Source organism: Hylobates moloch, unplaced genomic scaffold (assembly GCF_009828535.3).
Source record: "Hylobates moloch isolate HMO894 unplaced genomic scaffold, HMol_V3 SCAFFOLD_1, whole genome shotgun sequence".
Taxonomy (NCBI): Eukaryota; Metazoa; Chordata; class Mammalia; order Primates; family Hylobatidae; genus Hylobates; species Hylobates moloch.
This window is the reverse complement of record NW_026652276.1, coordinates 106,925,942-106,946,088: the sequence shown is the minus strand read 5'-3', so window position 1 is coordinate 106,946,088 and position 20,147 is coordinate 106,925,942. Positions and strand designations below refer to the sequence as shown.

The 20,147-nt window shown below is 42.9% G+C and overlaps 1 protein-coding gene across 2 annotated transcripts in view; it reads left to right on the top strand.

Annotated features, from left to right (window-relative positions):
- GALNT17 (polypeptide N-acetylgalactosaminyltransferase 17) overlaps positions 1-20,147 on the top strand; it is a 589,297-nt gene that overhangs the window by 319,754 nt on the left and 249,396 nt on the right. The gene's annotated exons all lie outside the window — the stretch shown is intronic.

The window sequence follows — 20,147 nt, the reverse complement described above, 5'->3', positions numbered from 1 at the left end:
TGCAGTGGCTCACGCCTGTAATCCCAGCACTTTGGGAGGCCGAGGCAGGTAGATCACTTGAGGTTAGGAGTTCCAGACCAGCCTGGCCAACATGGTGAAACTCTGTCTTTACTAAAAATATAAAAATTGTCTGGGCAGTGCCTGTAATCCCAGCTACTCAGGAGGCTGAGGCAAGAGAATCACTTGAATCCGGGAGGTGCAGGCTGCAGTGAGACGAGATGGTGTCACTGCACTCTAGCCTGGGCCAGCGAGACTCTGTCTCAGGGAAAACAAACAAACAAACAAACGAAATGTTACCCGAAAAAAACTGGAGTTCATTTGCCTGAGGAGTAACAAATGACTCTCCAGGAGAACGCAGGCTTTGATCAGTAGGTGTTTTATTACTCATCACAAGTAAGGAGATCACTGAGAATATTCTCCAAAGTGGTATCTCTGGAGGGAAAGTGACAGGAGGGTTTTACAGGGGGATGGAGAGGGGAGAGGGTGCATCAGCACATGTAGAGGAGGGGTCTCAGTGGTGCAGATGCAGAGAGCCATCATGCCATCACCCAGTCGCATTGGATGGTAATGGAGCTATAGCACCTCCCAGGGTGGAGCCATTTTTTTTTCTTTCTTTCTTTCTTTTTTTTTTTTTTTGAGACAGAGTCTCACTCCATCACTTAGGCTGGAGTGCAGTGGCACAATCTCAGCTCATGCAACCTCCACCTCCCAGGTTCAAGCGATTCTTCTGCCTCAGCCTCCCGAGCAGCTGGGATTACAGGTGCCCACCACCACGCCCGGCTCATTTTTGTATTTTTTTTTTTTTTAGTATAGATAGGGTTTCACCATGTTGGCTATTCTGGTCTCGAACTCCTGACCTCAGGTGATTCACCCGCCTTGGCCTCCCAAAGTGCTGGGATTACAGGTGTGAGCCACCACGCCTGGCCAGGGTGGAGGCTTTAACATGGTCCAGAGAAGGGTTCATTCAGGTTCATCTCTAAGTTGCTGGGGTCTGTCAGGAGCTGGTTCCAGACAACTAGGTAACCACATTTTGCACAGGGCTTGGGAAGAAACAGGCTGCAAGGTAGGAGGCTGTAAAACAGGCTGATTGCTGAAATCGATTAAATTCCTATAATTCCTAGAGACTGGAGACTGGAGACTGTCCCTTTCTGCTTCCAGAAACATGTCACCTCTTACCTCTCCCAGCTCCCTGGACCTTCTTTGTAGGGTGGGAAGCTGGGCTTTCCCCTGGAGTGCTCCTTAATGCCTCTGCACACTCAGCTTTAGCTGTGACGAGAGGAGAGAGTCTTAAGTGATCCGCCTACATTGGCCTCCCAAAGTGCTGGTATTACAAGTGTGAGCCACTGCCTTATAGTATTTTCTTAAAAGTAACTTTATTCAGGGGGAAAAAAATCCCCTAAATCTTGTAGTCGTTTCTGAGAAACGGGTATATTTTCTTGAAGAAGCTTGAAATTGCAGAGGCTTAAATCTTAAATTATATGAGGAGGGAGGAGCAGAGGCTGGCAGCCATGAAATTAGAGCTCCATAATTTGTCTACAGCCATTCAAGAGGGGAAGAAATAAGAATGATTTTCTGCTCTGCTTCTAATCCAAATGTTGTCTTCCAGCCCAGTAGAGAAGAACAAGACCAGAGCCTAGGAAACCGATCACCTTAAAAATTGTAGTGTAAAAATACTTTTTATTATGTATTCATTATAAAATTTATACTGTATCCATTATAAATTTAATATTCACTCTAAAAATCAAAAATACAAAAGATCATTAGATAATCATTCATAATCATAACACCCAACGATAACCGTAACCACTGTTAATATTTCATGAGTAGCTTTAATATTTCACATTATTTTTTACTCCCACAAATAATGTAAAATTTATATTTTACATATAAACATTTTGTATGTACGTGTTTAAAAGTCAAATATATATTCTACAAGGCTCTACCTACTCTCTAGAGGTAACTATTTATTTATTTATTTATTTATTTATTTATTTATTTATTTATTCATTTATTTTGAGATGGAATTTTGCTCTGGTCACCCAGGCTGGCAATGGCGTGATCTTGGCTCACTGCAACTTCCGCCTCCTAGGTTCAAACGATTCTCCTGCTTCGGCCTCCAGAGTAGTTGGGATTACAGGCGTATGCCACCATGCCCAGCTAATTTTTGTATTTTTAGTAGAGATGGAGTTTCACCACATTGGCCAGGCTGGTCTCGAACTCCTGACCGCAAGTGATCTGCCTGCCTCTGCCTCCCAGAATGCTGGGATTACAGGCATGAACCACTGTGCCCAACCCTGTTCTTTTAAATACGCCTTTTGTTTACCTCTATATCTCTAAAGAGTACACTTTAGTCATACATCATGCATTTTGAGATGTGGGCATTACTTCTTGACTTTCTACTATGGGAGACAAGGTATTAACTCTTATTCACTCACCCGCATCCACCTGTCCCACAAATTCACACACTACTCATTCCTTCGCTGAGGGCTTTTCCCGCCACACCAGCCAAATCTTCAGTTCTCTGATTCTCAACACTGGATTTCCTACAATTCAATTCAATTCAATTCAATTCAATTATGACACTGATTACCCAGAGTAAGCATTCGAATCCACAGGTTTAAGGGCTCAGTCGCAAAAACTGCTCCCACTTTAGGCACTAGTCATAAATATCAGGTCTCCAGGCTATCCATATTTTTGTCCAACATGGCTACAAGTTTAGGGTTTCCCACCACCTCCCTTCAGGTTTGATGATTTGCTAGAATGAATCACAGAGCTCAAAAAAACACTGCTTACTGTTACAGGTTGAGCATCCTAAATTGGAAAATCTGGAATTCAAAATGCTCCAAAATCCAACTTTTTGAGTGCCCACGTAATGCTCAAAAGATAATGCTTATTGGGGAGTAGTTTGGATTTTCTGACATAGAATGCTCAATTGGTAAGTATAATGCAAATAATCTAAAATCCAAAAAAAAAAAAAAAAATCTGAGATTTGCAACATGGGTCTCAAGTGTTTTGGTTAAGGGATACTTGACCTACACCAGTTCATAATAAAAGATGCAACCCCGGAATAGCTGAATGGAAGAAATGTGTATCTTCTCCTGAGGCATCCCCGAAGGCATAATACCATCCCCCAAGGCATAATTTTTGTGTCTTTAGTAGAGACAGGGTTTTACCATGTTGCCCAGGCTGGTCTTGAACTCCTGGGCTCAAGTGATCCACCCGCCTTGGCCTCCCAAAATGCTGGGATTACAGGCATGAGCCACGGTGCCCACCCTTACTTACATCACTTATTAATACTTATATTATTGTAACTATTTGCAGCTGATCCACATGGTATGGAAGAAATGTGTACCTTCCCCCTCAAGGGAGAGGAGATGGACATTGCATTTAACCTTCTAATCATGGTTTGGTCTTTATAGCCACCGTCCTAAAGCTATCTAGGAGTTCCCCAGCCAAGAGTCACCTCATTAGCATACCAAAGACACTCATCACTCTGGAGGTTGCAAGTGTTTTAGGAGGTCTATGCCAGGAGCTGGGATGAAGACCAAATACATTTTGTTATACCACCTTCCTCCATCTTCCATTATCATTATGTTGTAAATTTACATCATTTATCTTATTTTTAATTTTAATTTTTTTGGAGATAGGATCTCACTCTGTTGCCCAGGCTGGAGTGCAGTGATGATTACAGCTCACTGCAGCCTCAACTTCCCTGGGCTAAGGTGATCCTCCCGCCTCAGCCTCCTAAGTAGCTGGGACTACAGGCATGTGCCACCATGCCTGGCTAATTTTTGTATTTTTAGTAGAGACAGGGTTTCACCATGTTGCCCAGGCTGGTCTTGAACTCCCAGGCTCAAGTGATCCACCCGCCTTGGCCTCCCAAAGTGCTGAGATTACAGGTGTGAGCCATTGTGCCCACTCTTACACCACTTATTAATACTTATATTATTATAACTATTTGCAACTGATCCACATGGTATACTTTGGTTATTTTTCCCTTTCCTGCACAGCTTTCTGTTTTTCCTGTACTTAACCATTGCCTTTCTGTTTGTTTCCTTAATTTGCTTTCTATATACCGTTAACTAATTCAGCTACATACCTTCTACCACTTGTCTGAATTCCCTCTCAGTCCTCTCAGCAACCTTAGGTATTCTGTCTGGTTTATTTTCATGAAGAAAACTCCCCAGGGTGCTATGGCCCCATCCATCAGGACTGGCTGCCCTCTGTCAGTGATCCTGGGATTCCTTTCACTTCTCTTCTGTGTCCCGGATCTCATGCCTTTATCTTTTTTAGCTTATTCTCTCATTTTATTGGTGCATATCTTCAAATAACTATTTTTAGTGCTTGTATATGTAAAAATGTCTGGATTCTGTCTTCCACTTTGAATGACCTTGCCTTAGAATTTGAAGACAATATTCCATTGTCTTCTTACTTCCAACATGGCTATTGGAGAGTTCAGAGACATTCTGACTCCTAGTTCTTTCAATGTAACTTGTCTCTTTCTCTTTTGAAATTCCTTTATTCTAGGTGCTCTGAAATTTGGTGATGCTGTGTTTGGAGTATATTTCTTTTTATTCATTGCACTGGCAGTCAGTAGAACTTTCCATTTGAAATATGTGTGCATTGTTGATATCCTTACTTTGTGTGTGTGTGTGTGTATGTGTGTGTGGTCTCTATTTTTGGAAGTCTTTGTTTTTGTTCGGGTGTTGAACCATCCTTGTGGACTGTTTCTTTGTTTTTCTTTAATCTCTGATTTTTCATCTTTTATCTTTTGTGTATATTTCTGAGATATTTTCTTAACTTTGTCTTCTAAATTTTCTGTTACTGCTTTTACATTTTTAATTTTCAAGGGTTCTTTTTGGTTCTCTATTGATCTTTTGCTATAACACTCAGTACTTGTTTTATCAATGCAATATCTTTTCTAATTATCTGAGACTATGAATGTCATTTTTTCTTCAAAACAAAAGGTATGTATATCTCACAAACAACATAATGTTGAATCAAAGAATCCAGGCACAAAAGAATGCATACTATTTGATTTTTTTATATAAATTTCAATTCCAAACTTGTCAAGTTGTATACATTAACTATGTATAGCTTTTTGTGTATGAATCATACCTTAATAAATTGTTTAAAAATAAATAAATTGTAAAGCCAAGAAAAATTTAGCTTTTATTGGAAGTCAGGTAGCCAGTGGGGGTAATGACTGGGAGAGTGCATAGAAGGGATTTCTAGGACACTGGTTATCTTCTATTTCTTGACTGGGGTGATGGTTTAAATGGATGGATTCAGTTTGTTAAAGTTGACAGCTGAACTCCTGAAACTTGTATACTTTTCTGTGTGTTTGCTCTACTTCAGTGAAAAGTTTTAATTAGAAATAACAGCTGGCTATTTTTTTCTGAACTCTTTTATAAGTTCTAACAATTTTTCTTGATTTTTTTTTTTTTTTTTTTTTTTTTACCCGGTTTTCCTCTGTCTTCCCAGGCTGGAGTGCAGTGGTGCAATCTTGGCTCACTACAACCCCCACCTCCCAGGTTCAAGCAATTCTCCTGCCTTAGCCTCCCGAGTAGTGGGATTATGGGTGTGTGCCACCACACCCGGCTAATTTTTGTACTTTCAGTAGAGACGGGGTTTCACCATGTTGGCCAGGCTGGTCTCAAACTCCTGACATCAAGTGATCCGCCCACCTCAGCCTCCCAAAGTGCTTGATTTTCTCGTTTTTGTTTTTCCCAGTGGATAATCACATTATGTGATTTTTTTTTTTGTAACTAAGTATAATTTGCCTCTTTATTTCCTATCATTATATTTAACTTTTTTTTTTTACCTTAACTGCAGTCTGCAGAGCAATGTTGAGTACTAATGGTGAGAAAAATCTTTATCTCATTCCTGACTTAATGAAATACCTTGAGTGTTTCACCATTATGACTCATGTTAGCTGTTTGTTTTAAATAGACATCAGATTAGGGACATTTTCTGTCTAATTTACTCTGAGTTTTTCTTGGCGACACCTATTAGATGTTTTCATTGCTTTTTTGGCATTTATTAAGGTGTTTATATATTTTTCTCTTGATTTATTAATCTTTTGAATTATATTAATCGATTGTCTAGCCGGGCATGGTGGCTAATGCTTGTAATCCCAGCACTTTGGGAGGCTGAGGTGGGCCGATCACGTGAGGTTGGGAGTTCAAGACCAGCCTGACCAACACGGAGAAACCCCGTCTCTACTAAAAATACAAAATTAGCCAGTTGTGGTGGCAGGTACCTGTAATCCCAGCTACTTGGGAGGCTGAGGCAGGAGAATCACTTGAACCCGGGACGCAGAAGTTGTGTGAGCCTAGATCGTGCCATTGCACTCCAGCCTGGGCAACAAAGAGCGAAACTCCCTCTCAAAAAAAAAAAAAAAAAAAGATTGTCTAAAATATGGCCATATTTGTATTTCTAGAGTAAACACTACTTGTCCTGGTTTTAGTATTTTAGTTAAAGTTTTGTTTTTTTTTTTTTTTTTGAGACAGTCTTGCTCTGTCGCCCAGGATGGAGGGCAGTCGCGCGATCTCGGCTCACCGCAAACTCTGCCTCTCGGGTTCAAGAAATTATCTTGCCTCTGCCTCTTGAGTAGTGGCATTACAGGCGTGTGCCACAACGTCTAACTAATTTTTGTATTTTTAGTAGAGACGGGGCTTCACCATGTTGGCCAGGCTGGTCTCGTCGTGACCTCAAGTGATCCACCTGCGTCGGCCTCCCAAAGTGCTGGAATTACAGGCATGAGCCACTGCACCTGGCTTAGTTGAAAATTTTAAACCTCAATGGATTAGTGAAACTCGCGTAGTTTTTTCTTTTGTGTGTGCATGTGCTTTTTAAATAAAAAAGACAGCCTTAGTGAGATATAATTCACATCATACATTTTACACATTTAAAGTGTACAATTAAATGGTTTTTAGTATATTCACAGAGTTCTGCAACCATCACCGCAGTTTTAGTATATGTGCTTCACCCTTAAAAGAAACACCGTTCTCATTTCCCTCTAACTCTCCCAGCCCCAGGCAACCACAAATCTATTTTCTGTCTCTTTGGATTTGCCTGTTCTGGACGTTTTATAGAAATGGAATAGGTGGTCTTTCGTGAGTGGCTTCTTTCTGTTAGCATCATGCTTTCAAGGCGTGTGTGCTAGCTTGAGTGCTTTTCTAAGAGCATTATATAAGCTTGGAGAAAATGATAAACTTTTTTTTTTTTTTTTGAGACGGAGTCTTGCTCTTTTGCCCAGGCCAGAGTGCAGTGGCACTATCTCGGCTCACTGCAAGCTCCGCCTCCCGGGTTCACGCCATTCTCCTGCCTCAGCCTCCCGAGTAGCTGAGACTACAGGCGCCTACCACCACACCCGGCTAATTTTTTGTATTTTTAGTAGAAACGGGGTTTCACCGTGTTCGCCAGGATGGTCTCGATCTCCTGACCTCATGATCCGCCCGCCTCGGCCTCCCAAAGTGCTGGGATTACAGGTGTGAGCCACCGCGCCCGGCCCAACTTCTAGATTTTATTTTCTGTTCTAGACTACTTCAGATTGCATGGCATTTTTCTTTTTTTTTTATTCTTTTTTTATTATATATATATTTATTATACTTTAAGTTCTAGGATACATGTGCACAATGTGCAGGTTTGCTACATATGTATACATGTGCCATGTTGGTGTGCTGCACCCATTAACTCGTCATTCACATTAGGTATATCTCCTAATGCTATCCCTCCCCACTTCCCCCACCCCACAGTAGGCCCCGGTGTGTGATGTTCCCCTTCCTGTGTCCAAGTGTTTTCATTGTTCAATTCCCACCTATGAGTGAGAACATGCAGTGTTTGGTTTTTTTGTCCTTGCAATAGTTTGCTGAGAATTGCATGGCGTTTTTCTAGTCCTCAAAAAATTGACAGAATTTACCTATAATACCCTCTGGGTCTAATGTCTTTTTGGATAGTCATTCTTGACAGCCTTCCCAGGATTTTCAGTGATTAGTCTATGCCAGTTTTCTACTCTGTCTCAGAAAGTTTTCTTGACCATTCTTCTACTCATCATTTAAAAATTTAAAAGCTTCTGTCTGTTTTTGGTAAGAGTTCTTTGCTCAGATCTAATAGCATTTATCAGTGTTTTTCTCTCCTTTAAAATGAGATTAATCTTAAAATCATTTCGACGAACTAACTCCTTATTCTCAGTTCCCCTCTTTCCTTATATTTGAATTTTATAAATTCATTTTGTCTGTTCCTCTTTTCTCCTTGGTCTGCTTGCTCTCTTTCTGCCCTTTTGAATTGAAATCTCAGTTCATTTATTTTCTTTTTGTCTTGCTTAATAGCAAAAGCATTTAATGTTATGTATTTCCCTCAAGTATGGATCTTGCTACAGCTCATAAGTTTTTATATGTAGTGTTTGAGTTGTCACTATTTTCTAGATAGTGTTTAATTCCAGGCTTTATTTCCTCTTTGGTCTAAGAGTTATTTGGAAGTATTTTTAAAAAACAAATCAATTTTTAAAATGTAAGCTTCTCTTCTTAATTTCTTTCACTGAATTGTGTGTGTGTGTGTGTTTAAGAATTAAAATTTTGGTTTGGGCGCAGTGGCTCATGCCTGTAATCCCAGCACTTTTGGAGGCCAAGGCAGGAGGATCTCTTGAGCCCAGGAGTTCAAGATGAGCCTGGACAATATAGCAAGACCCCAACTCTACAAAAAATGAAATGATACATAAGTGTGATAAATGATAAGTAAATGACAAAAAAATGATAAATATGTCACACACCTGTAGTCCCAGCTACTTGGGAGTCTGAGATGGGAGGATCACTTGAGCCCAAGACTTCGAGGCTGCAGTGAGATATGATTTCACTGCACTTCAGCTTGGTGACACTTCACTTCACTTCAGCCTGGGTGACAGAATGAGGCTTTCTTTTAAAAAAAAAAAAAGATTTTAGGGCCAGGCGTGGTGGCTTACGCCTGTAATCCCAGCACTTTGGGAGGCTGAGGTGGGCGGATCATTTGAGGTCAGGAGTCTGAGAGCAGCCTAGCCAACAGGGTGAAACCCTGTCTCTACTAAAAATACAAAAATTAGGCGGGCATGGTGGTGTGCACCTGTAATCCCAGCTATTCAGGAGGCTCAGGCAGGAGAATTGCTTGAACTTGGGAGGCAGAGGTTGTAGTGAGTCAAGGTCACACCATTGCACCCAGACTGGGCGACAGAGAGAGACTCCATCTCAAAAAAATTAAAAGAATAGAAAAAGATTTTAGGGAGGCCTAATATATGATCAGTTTTTATAATGGCTGTTGGAAAAAAAGTATTTATTGGGTAGAAAAGTTGGTATGCATTTAAAAAAATCATTTGTATTTGCATCCTTGGTTTGTTCCTGAGAAGCAGTGTGAGCTGAGCAGAACAGGGGGTGACTGTCTACTTTCTAGTGCAGTATCTGATAAAAAGGGGCCTCTCTGGTGGCTGCAGGCCCAGAGGCTCTGGAGCAAGAATTAAGCATCTTGTTTTTTTTTGTTGTTGTTGTTGTTGTTTTCTTCTGGCCAGTTATGTAAAGTATAGTCAGTGTTTTCTCTGTGCTGAATCATGGGTTGCTTTTTCTCAATTTTTCTCCATTTGCCTTAACATGATTGCTGATTCTACCTAGATCCTGGCCTTAGATTCTGTGTCACTCTTATTCTGACTTCTGCCATCCATCATTTTCTCTGTTCTCTCTGGTGGTTTAGTAAGTCCCAGACCAGAAACTCCAGGAGGGTAAGAGACATGCCAACATTGTTCATTATTATATCTCCAGGGCATAAGTACCCTGCCTGGAATAGAATAAATAAACTTTTTTTTTTTTTCATGAATTTCAGTTGAGAGTGGCTGCCTGGGTAAAGGGGAGTGCTAACCAGATTTCATTTGGAATATCATTCATAATTATATTCCAGGTATCTTTTGTCTAGCATTATAACCCAGTTCACCAGCAAACTTGGTTCCACAGTTGTAGTAGTCTGTTGTCACACTGCTGATAAAGATATAACTGAGACTAGGAAATTTACAAAAGAAAGAGGTTTAATGGGCTCACAGTTCCCGCATGGCTGGAGAGGCCTCACAATCATGGTGGAAGGGAAAGGCACGTCTTACATGGTGGCAGGCCAGAAAAAAGAATGAGAACCAAGCGTAAGAGGTTTCCCCATATAAAACCATCAGATCTCATGAGACTTATTCACTACCATGAGAACAGGATGGGAGAAACTTCCCCCATGATTTAATTACCTCCCACCAGGTCCTTCCCACAACACATGGGAATTATGGGAGCTACAATTCAAGATGAGATTTGGGTGGGGACACAGCCAAGCCATATCAGCAATATTCATGGTTGACATTCTTTAATCACTATCCTTTGTATGTCAGATAGCAGATAAGAGGAAAATGTGAATGAGGCTCTGAATTAAGCCACATGTTCAGGATGCTGTCCCAGACTTCTGCTCTTGACTGTCTCATCTCTTTCAGCACCACCTTCTCTCCTTCTCTGCACAAATCCTCAGTGAGTGTTGAATATCTCATCAGGTCTCTTTGCGGACATCAGCAGACACTCCTTTTGGTTCTGCCATTCCAGCTCCCAAATGGGCTTTCCACATCTTTCTTCCAAGAGCTTTTCTCACTGCGTTCTGGCTCTACTCAATGACTCACTTGCTAATCTCCCATATACCTATTCACACTACAATTTCAAAAGCTCATATCACAACTTAATATGTCCCAGGGTATTCTCAACTGAAGAATGATTGGGTTCATACATTTGGAAAGGAGAGCTTTTTTAAAATTTTTATTTTTTAAGTTCCAGGGTACATGTGCAGGATGTGCAGGTTTGTTACAGAGGTAAACATGTGCCATGGTGGTTTGCTGCACCTAGCAACCCATAACCTAGGTATTAAGCCCAGGATGCATTGTCCTCCAGACTCCCCCAACAGGCCCCAGTATGTGTTGTTCTTCTCCCTGTGTCCATGTATTCTCATTGTTCAGCTCCCACTTATAAGTGAGAACATGTGGTATTTGGTTTTCTGTTCCAGTTTTAGTTTGCTGAGGATAACAGCTTCTGGCTTCATACATGTCACTCCAAAGGACATGATCTGGTTCCTTTGTATTGTATTCCATGGTGTATATGTACCACATTTTCTTTATCCAGTCTGTCATTGATGGGCATTTGGGTTGACTGGAAAGGAGAACTTTATTTCTCATAAATGGTTGCAGCCTTCCCAGGCCATTCTGACAGCCTGGGAAGTGTAGCCTCTGGTCAGAAGCCAGAAATACTTTGAGAGAAGGTCAAAAGTAACAAGAATTTATGCTGAGCAGGGTGGCTAAATGTATGTATTTAATAAGCTATAGGAGGAGTCATAAATATTTACCAAAGGAGAAATGTGTACATGCACAATTCAGCTTTATGCCTCTTCATGAGTTGCATGTACAAAAATGGCAGTGTTAGCATGATCTGAGGGTGGAATTTTTGGCTCTCTGACATCAAAAGGTGACGCAGAGGACATGAAAACCCTCACTGTACATCCTCCATTGAAGTATTCCATGGTCAGTGGTCTCTTATCAAGAAGGAATCCTGGGCCGGGCATGGTGGCTCATACCTATAATCCAAGCACTTTGGGAGGTCAAGGCAGGCAGATGGCTTGAGCTCAGGAGTTCAAGACCAGCCTGGGCAACATGGTGAAACCCCATTTCTACAAAAAAATACAAAAATTAGCCAGATGTGTTGGTATGCATCTATAGTGGCAGCTACTCAGGAGGCCGAGATGGGCCCATTGCATGAGCCTGGGAGGTCAAGGCTGCAGTGAGCCGTGATCACATCACTGCACTCCAGCCTGGGCAACAGAACAAAATCTTGTTTAAAAAAAAAAAAACAGAAGGAATGCTGGTCAGTTGTTCATGTTGAAACCATCAAAGGGAGGGGCAGCAGTCAGACAGTTGGCTGAAATAGTAGGTGGAGACTATTGAAATGGCTGGTTTCTGTTTGGCACCTAAGGTAGAAAGCTTAATGGCAATTAGGGAGGGAGGATGTATAAAGAGGTGTGTCCAACCTCCCATCCTGTCATGGCTGGAAACTCAGTTTGAAGGTTGCTCTGGGGTCCCCTTTGCCAGGTGGGGTCCAGTCAGTCAGTTGAGGGGTTTGGGATTTTATTATTTCCCAGTATGAATACTTTTCAGGGTTTTTTTTTTTTTTTCATTTTAATAAGCCTGTATCCATCTTCTCATTTATTCATTTAGCAAACATTTCTTGAACATCACTATGAGGAAAGCTCTGTACCAGATCCCAGACCCTGTGGGACAGGCCAGCAGTTCTTGTTCCCAGAGAAGGCAGCTTGCTCTCATGCTCATAGTCCACACTCCCCAGCCAGCATGGGGCATAGGGACTTCATCTGAAATCTCAAATCCCACGTGGCAAATATCACAGCAGCTAGGAGATGACTTCTTTGTGAGAGATTTTCCTGTTTGAGTAACAGAACAAGTTAGGCTTTTGAAACCAAGTAGAGCTGGATCAAACTTTGGTCCCAGTACTTGTCAGTTGTTTGACCTAATGAAAGGCAGGGAACCTTCTGTTCCTATGAGAAGTCTCAGGAGACATCACCTACCCTCAGAGCTCCTGTGAAGATTAGACTGTGAGGCCGGGCACGGTGGATCACGTCTGTAATCCCAGCACTTTGGGAGGCTGAGGCGGGAGGATCACTTGAGATCAGGAGTACGAGACCAGCCTGGCTAACATGGTAAAACTCCATCTTTACTTAAAATACAAAAATTAGCTGGGCGTGGTGCCACATGCCTGTAATTCCAGCTATTTGGGAGGCTGAGGCAGGAGAATTGCTTGAACCCGACGGGCAGAGGTTGCAGTGAGGCGAGATCACACCACTGCATGCCAGCCTTGGTAACAGAGTGAAGCTCCATCTAAAAAAAAAAAAAAAAAAATGATTAAGCTTTGAATAGTATGTGAGATGCCAATGACCTGATCGCCGAGTATATTGCGAGAGTTAGTGAACTGTTAGTTCTTTTTTATACTTCTGAAAATCAAGTATTATAAGGCCTGGGAAGGATGCTTATGATATTAAATTCATATTTTAAAATGAGCGTTGGCCAGGCATAGTGGCTCACGCCTGTAATCCCAGCACTTTGGGAGGCCGAGGCGGGTGGGAGGCCTAGGTGGGTGGATAACCTGAGGTCAGGAGTTTAAGACCAGCCTGGCCAACATAGTGAAACCCCGTCTCTACTAAAAATACAAAACTTAGCCGGGCATGGTGGTGGGCGCCTGTAATCCCAGCTACTCAGGAGGCTAAGACAGGAGAATCGTTTGAACTCTTGGCGGAGGCTGCAGACTCCATCAAAAAAAAAAAAAAAAAAAAAAAAAGCCACTCTGTAGAAAGGATCTAATGGCATTTTTGAACCCAAAATATCTGAGACAGATTTCAACCATTTTAGAAAGTTTATTTTGCGAAGGTTCAGGAGACACCTGTGACACAGGCTCAGGAGGTCCTGATGACATGTACCCAAGGGTGGACGGGGTGCAGCTTACTTTTATACATTTTAGGGAGACGGAGACATGAGACATCCATCACTATGTGTAAGACAGACATTGGTTCTGTCCAGTAAGGTGGGACAACTCGAAGTGGGGGTTCCAGGTCACAGGTAGATAAGAGACAGAAGGTTGAATTCTTTTGAGTCCTTGATTAACCTTCCACTGAATACACAATTTAGTCTGGCTCAGTGTGTCTGCATTTTTACATAAACAATAGAGGCAGAGGAAACAATCAGATATGAATTTGCCTCAGGTGAGCAGAGGGATGACTTTCTGTCCTGCACCTGTGAAGATAAGCTATCCTTTTATATTGTCAGGGTGAAATTCAACAGAACCGTTTGAGGGGAAAGATCTTGAGGCCTACAGGGAATTTCCTCGTGGGCAAATTGCGGGGGAAATATGCACCTGTTTTATCTTTGAAGCTATCTTATTTAGGAGTAAAATAGGAAGCAGGTTTGCCTGATGTAGTTCCCAGCATGACTTTTCCCTTGGCTTTGTGATTTTGGGGTTCTTTTGTTACCGGAAAGGGGTCCTGATCCAGACCTCAAGAGAGAGTTCTTGGATCTTGCGCAAGAAAGAATTCAGGGCAAGTCCATAAAGTGAAAGCAAGTTTATTAGGAAAGTAAAGGAATAAAAGAATGGTTACTCCATAGCCAGAGCAGCCCCGAGGGCTGCTGGTTGCCCATTTTTATGGTTACTTCTTGATGATATGCTAAACAAGGGGTGGATTATTCATGTCTCCCCTTTTTAGACCATATAGGGTAATTTCATGTCGTTGCCATGGCATTTGTAAACTGCAGTGGTGCTGGTGGGAGCGTAGCAGTGAAAATGACCAGAGGTCACTCTCGTCGCCATCTTGGTTTTGGTGGGTTTTAACCGGTTTCTTTACCGCAACTAGTTTTTGATCAACAAGGTCTTTATGACCTGTATCTTGTGCCGACCTCTTATCTCATTATGTGGCTTAGAGTGCCTTAACTGTCTGGGAATCCAGCCCAATAGGTTCCAGCCTTATTTTACCCAGCTCCTATTCAAGATGGAGTTGCTCTGTTTCAAACAGCTCTGACATTTTTACACATTTTATCCAGAACAGCAGGCATCTCCAGAAGGCAGGCACACCACTGCCCACCCTTCCTTTCCTCTAGCACTCTTTGAAGCCACGCTGTGTTTCCCAGTAGGGCCCTCTGTTCTCTCCAGTCCCCACACTGTCAAAGACAGCCACAAGCAGAGATCTGTGTGAGGGATCACCTGCTGCCAGGGCTCAGGCAGCAGGCTTGGCCGGTCCTTTTCCAGCATTCAGCCTGTGTATGGAAGGACTCTATCCTGTGCATTAGCAGAATAACATCTAGTTGGTCTGTTTGCTCCAGGAACATAGAAAGTAGAGCTTTTTCATTGCATTAACAACTACATCGAAACGGGAGACTTCCCTGACCCCCCTCGCAGGATGTGCCACAGGGGCATGGCTTGTCTGTTCGCCACCCTTAACAGGAGGGGGAGCACGCAAACAGTCAGGTGCAGGAGCGGGGCTGAGGGCTTTTGGGCCCCAGCCCCACAGTAGCATCTAAGATGGGTGCCTGTGGCTCCCAAAGCCCCAGTGGGCATGCTGCATTTATACGTTTGTACTGAGATACATTTAGCTCAGTTGCAGTGCTCCTTTAGCTCTGCTACCCACAGATGGCTTAAATGTTAACCAGCTCAGTGCCCTGTTGGTACCTGAGTTCTTGCCTGGTGTCCAGGAAGAATCAGGTCACACATGGACTTGAAGGATAGTGAATGCAGGGGTTTTACTGAGTGATGGATGTGGTTCTCAGCAGGATGGATGGGGACCTGGAAAGGTGATGGAGTGGGAAGAGGATCTTCCCCTGGAGTTTGGCTGTCCAGTGGCCCACCTCCTTTCCAACCGTCCCCAGCTGAACTCCTCTCGATGTTCAGACGCTCCTTCTTTTCTCTCATTCTCTGCTGCCCTGTTCTGCGGCTCTTCTGCTCTTCTGTTCATCTGCTCCGGGAGCTGGGGGTTCGGGGTTTAGATGGGTACAGGGTAGAGGGGCGTGGCGGGCCAAAAAGCAACGTTTGGGTGTGAAAACAGGGATGGCTGTTCTCATTTAGGGCCGCAGGTTTCCAGGCTTGAGGGTAGGGCCTTTGCTGGGGAACCGCCCTCTTCTACCCAGTATTTTCCTGTCTCCTGTCCATATCAACATGAAGTAGTACATGGGCAGAATGGATATACAGGTAGGGTTGGATATTGCTTAAAAAAAAAACACCTTTAGGTAAATTAAATTTAACAGAGTCTAATTGTGCAAAGAACAATTCACAAATCAGACAGCCTACAGAAGAAGAATAGGTTCAGAGTGACTCCGGGGCTGCCACATGGGCAGATAACATAACATTTACGGACAGAAAAAGGAAAGCAGAATACAGAAAAAAAAAGTGACAGACAGAAACAGCTGGGCTGGTTACAGCTGGGCATTTGCCTTATTTGAACCTGCTTTGAACAGTTGGTTGCCTGTGGTTGGCTGAGACTCAGGTATTTGTTACAAGAGCAGGTTACGGTCTGTTTACACGTTAAGATGGGTTACAGTTTACTATGTATGGAGAAACTTTCAGGCGAGGACTGAGCTCTAATTTTTTCCTATCTTGACCAAATATCTAAGAGACCTGGGGAGCCATGCCTTATAAATCATAGTCTCATCACATGGGTTTTATTTAACCCTATAGATTGTGACTTACTTTCCAGTCTGACTCTGGCATAACACTACATTGACAAAGAAGAAAGTCAAAATATTTTATCCCAAAACATGTTTCTTGGCCATATTTTGTAATGGCCCTGCAAAGCCGTTCATTGTGGGGGCAAAATTGCATCTGTAAAGAATCTCTATTTACATAGCTAGATCTTTTTCTCTAGGCCCTCCCTATCCTGAAGAGATTACCTGAGAGTCTAGCACCTTTTAAAGGTCTGAATAAAACATTTGTCATCTACTGTCTCTAAGGGCAGCCGCTATGAGACTTCAGAAGAACCTTGGTCTCCACAATGTTTTATTTTAACATGAACATTTCCTTTCTATTAACCCCAGGTCTTTAGACACACTCAACCAGCTGTCAACTAGAAAATGTTTAAATTTACCTATAGCCTGGAAGCCCCCAGCTTCGAATTGTCCTGCCTTTATGGACCAAACCAATGTAGTTCTCTAATGTATTTGATTGATGTCTCATGCCTCCCTAAAATATATAAAACCAAGCTGCACCCAAACCACCTTGGGCACATGTTCTTAGGACCCCCTGAGGGCTGGGTCATGGGCCGTGGTCACTCATATTTGGCTCAGAATAAATCTCTTCAAATGTTTTACAGAGTTCAACTCTTTTCATCAACAAGGCCAAACTTAACACAACAATATGTCTATCAAATAGACAAGGATGGCAGCATTGGACCATAGGAGTGGGAGAGAAAAGTAAGCTACCAATTGTGAGATTCTTATTACCTAAATAAAATTTTTGGCGAAAAATGATAGACAAAAATAAATACTAAATCACTACCGTCTCGAAAAACAAAACAAAACACTACAAGCAGGGCAGTCATTTTTGTGGTCACTATCCACCTGCAATTGGTCTGTGTGATGGACCTTCTGAAGGATAAGTAGATCTCACACCATATAATGGAGTTTGAGACCAAAATATAAGTAGTAGTGTTACCAGAAAGGGGTCCTGATTCAGACCCCAAGAGAGGGTTCTTGGATCTCATGCAAGAAAGAATTTAGGGCGAGTCCATAGAGTAAAATGAAAGCAAGTTTATTCAGAAAGTGGAGGAATAAAATAATGGCTAATCCATAGGCAGAGCAGCCCTGAGGGCTGCTGTTTGCCAATTTTTATGGTTATTTCTTGATGATATGCTAAACAAGGGGTGGATCATTCATGCCTCCCCTTTTTGGCCATATAGAGTAACTTCTTAACGTTGCCATGGCATTTGTAAGCTGTCATGGCGCTGGTGGGAGTGTAGCAGTGGGAACGATCAGAGGTCACTCTCGTTGCCGTTTTGGTTTTGGTGGGTTTTGGCTGGCTTCTTTACTGCAACCTATTTTTATCAGCAAGGTCTTTATGACTGTATCTTGTGCTAACCTCTTATCTCATCCTGTGACTTAGAATGCCTAACCATCTGAGAATGCAGCCCAGTAGTTCTCAGCCTTATTTTACCAAGCCCCTATTCAAGATGGAGCCGCTCTAGTTCAGATGCCTCTTGACAGTAGGGGAAAGGAGAGACATAAAACTTCACATTCCTGAAGACTTTCTCATGCTTTTGATTGAAACTCAAGCCACTGAAGAATATCTCAGCCAGAGTATGCAGCAACCCATTTCTCTAGGTCCAGTAGTTGACACCGTAGACTTGTCAAGGGAAAGCCAAATGCACACATCACCGTGAACATTGGAAATACTATCTCCAGGGTGTTAGAAAACACTTTTAAAAATGACTTGAAGGAAAAATCGGAAGGAGAACATAGGAAAGGGCCTTTCATTTCTCTTAAGTAAGAGTGCTAAAGCAATTATTGACCTACTGTACTTTGTTCTCATTAAGAAACCAAGTACCTGTTTAATGACTTCTATGGGAAGTATTCAAAATACAGAAGTGATAATAGAAGGATTTCTTAGAAGCAGAGCATAGCACTCTTTCATCCAAAAGGACTTAGAGGAGCATTTGAAGAGGGATTGCTGAAGGCTGTGGTTTTCTTTACTGTGCACATTGATTCAATGTCCTTTTTACTCAGTGGGGTGTAAACATACATCATTTAAATTAACATAAAAAGTCAGAAATGAGACCTCCATTAACATATCCACAGGGGAGGAATGAGGCAGTCCCACATGACTTCTTGCTGCTGTTGCCTCCCAGGAGTGGGGATGGCCAGGCAGGTCCTCCTGCTGACCCCCTCCTCCTCTGCCTTTTCCTGTCTGGTTCTGCAGTGTCACTCGCAGCAGGTCGGCTCATCTTGGCACTCTCAGCCACAGATGTCTCGACGGGTCTGAGTTACTTATGTAATTGCTATCAACTTGCTGTGCAACCCTCTGGGGCAGGACATGATGCCTATCTTTAGCCTCTGGATCAATTGAAAACTGGCTTAATTGGCTCAATGTCCAGCAGTGCCATTATTTGACTCCCCTGTCTGGCCTCTTACTCTTCAAGGATGCAGAGGTCTGGGGAGGCAGAGCAGACCTGCCCCTGCTCCGCGATAGTGGAAGTGGGAGCTGCTCCGGACTAGATTCAGAGGATTCTGCAGCTACTCAGCCACCCAGAGTCCTCCCTGGAGCCCTTGCCTGGTGGGGCACTGTGGGGTGCAGCGCATGCTTCTCCCCTGGAGTGGAGAGCCTGAAATTCTGGCCCCTTCATCCTCTTTTCAAGGTTATTCATTCCCCACCCTCAACCATTCGTTCCCTCCACTCAGAGCCTGACACTTATTAAAATACTAAGGAAGACTTTATTCAAGACTATTACAATAGAGGTTGACTCCATTGCAGTAGAGGAGAGAGATTGGGGTCAATTCTGAATACAACAGGACAAGTGGGATTTATAGCTAAGTAGCAGGGTGACAGGGTTGTAGCTCTGAACCCCCCAAATTTGGGACAGGTCTCAGTTAGTTTAGAAAGTTTATTTTGCCAAGGTTGAGGACTCACACCCCTAACAGCCTCAGGAAGTGCTGACAGCACGTGCCCAAGGTGGTCGGGGCACAGCTTGGCTTTATACATTCTAGGGAGACAGGAGACATCAATCAATATATGTTAAAAGTACATTGGTTTGGTCTGAAAAGGTGGGACAACTTGAAACAAAGGCAGGAAGACTTGAAGTGGGAGGGAGCTTCCAGGTCCCAGATAGGTGAGAGACAAATGGTTGCTTTCTTTTGAGTTTCTGATGAGCCTTTCCAAAGGAGGCAATCAGATATGCATCTATCTCAGTGAGCAGAGAGATAACTTTGAATAGAATGGGAGGCAGGTTTGCCCGAAGCAGTTTCCACCTTGAGTTTTCCCTTTAGCTTAGTGATTTTGGGGACACAAGATACATTTTCCCTTCACATGGCCATAATAGGTCTGTTGCCTGATCCCTATGGCAAGTCGATACACTGAGACAGCAGATTGCAGCAGACAAAAAGATTTAATTGTTGGGCCACTGAACAAGTAGATGGGAGGAAACCTCAAATCCATCGCCTCAAGGAATTTGGGGTAAGGGATTTTGAGGGTTCTGGAGTGGGCTGAAGTGTGGAGATCGTTGATGGGTGGAAGAGTGCAGGGTGAAGTCACGGGACAGGGAGGGGAAGCAGCTCTATATTCTCAGGCTGATCCCATTCCTCTGTGAGGGTCTTAAAACTGGTTACTAGAATTTGGGGTCTAAAAAACATCTTAAGTGATCCTTAAACAAAAGCCATAGGATTCTAACATCAGAGACCTTATCTATAGAAACAATGGGGTTGCAAATCAATTCTTAAACAGTCTGAGGGCCTTAATGTCAGAGATCCTATCTGCACATGGGCAGTGTCTGGTGCTACAGGACTTCCGGCAACAAGGAAGTGGGCCAGAGTGCAGCCTGATTAATGCTTATGTTACCACAAAGGGGTCCCAATCCAGACCTCA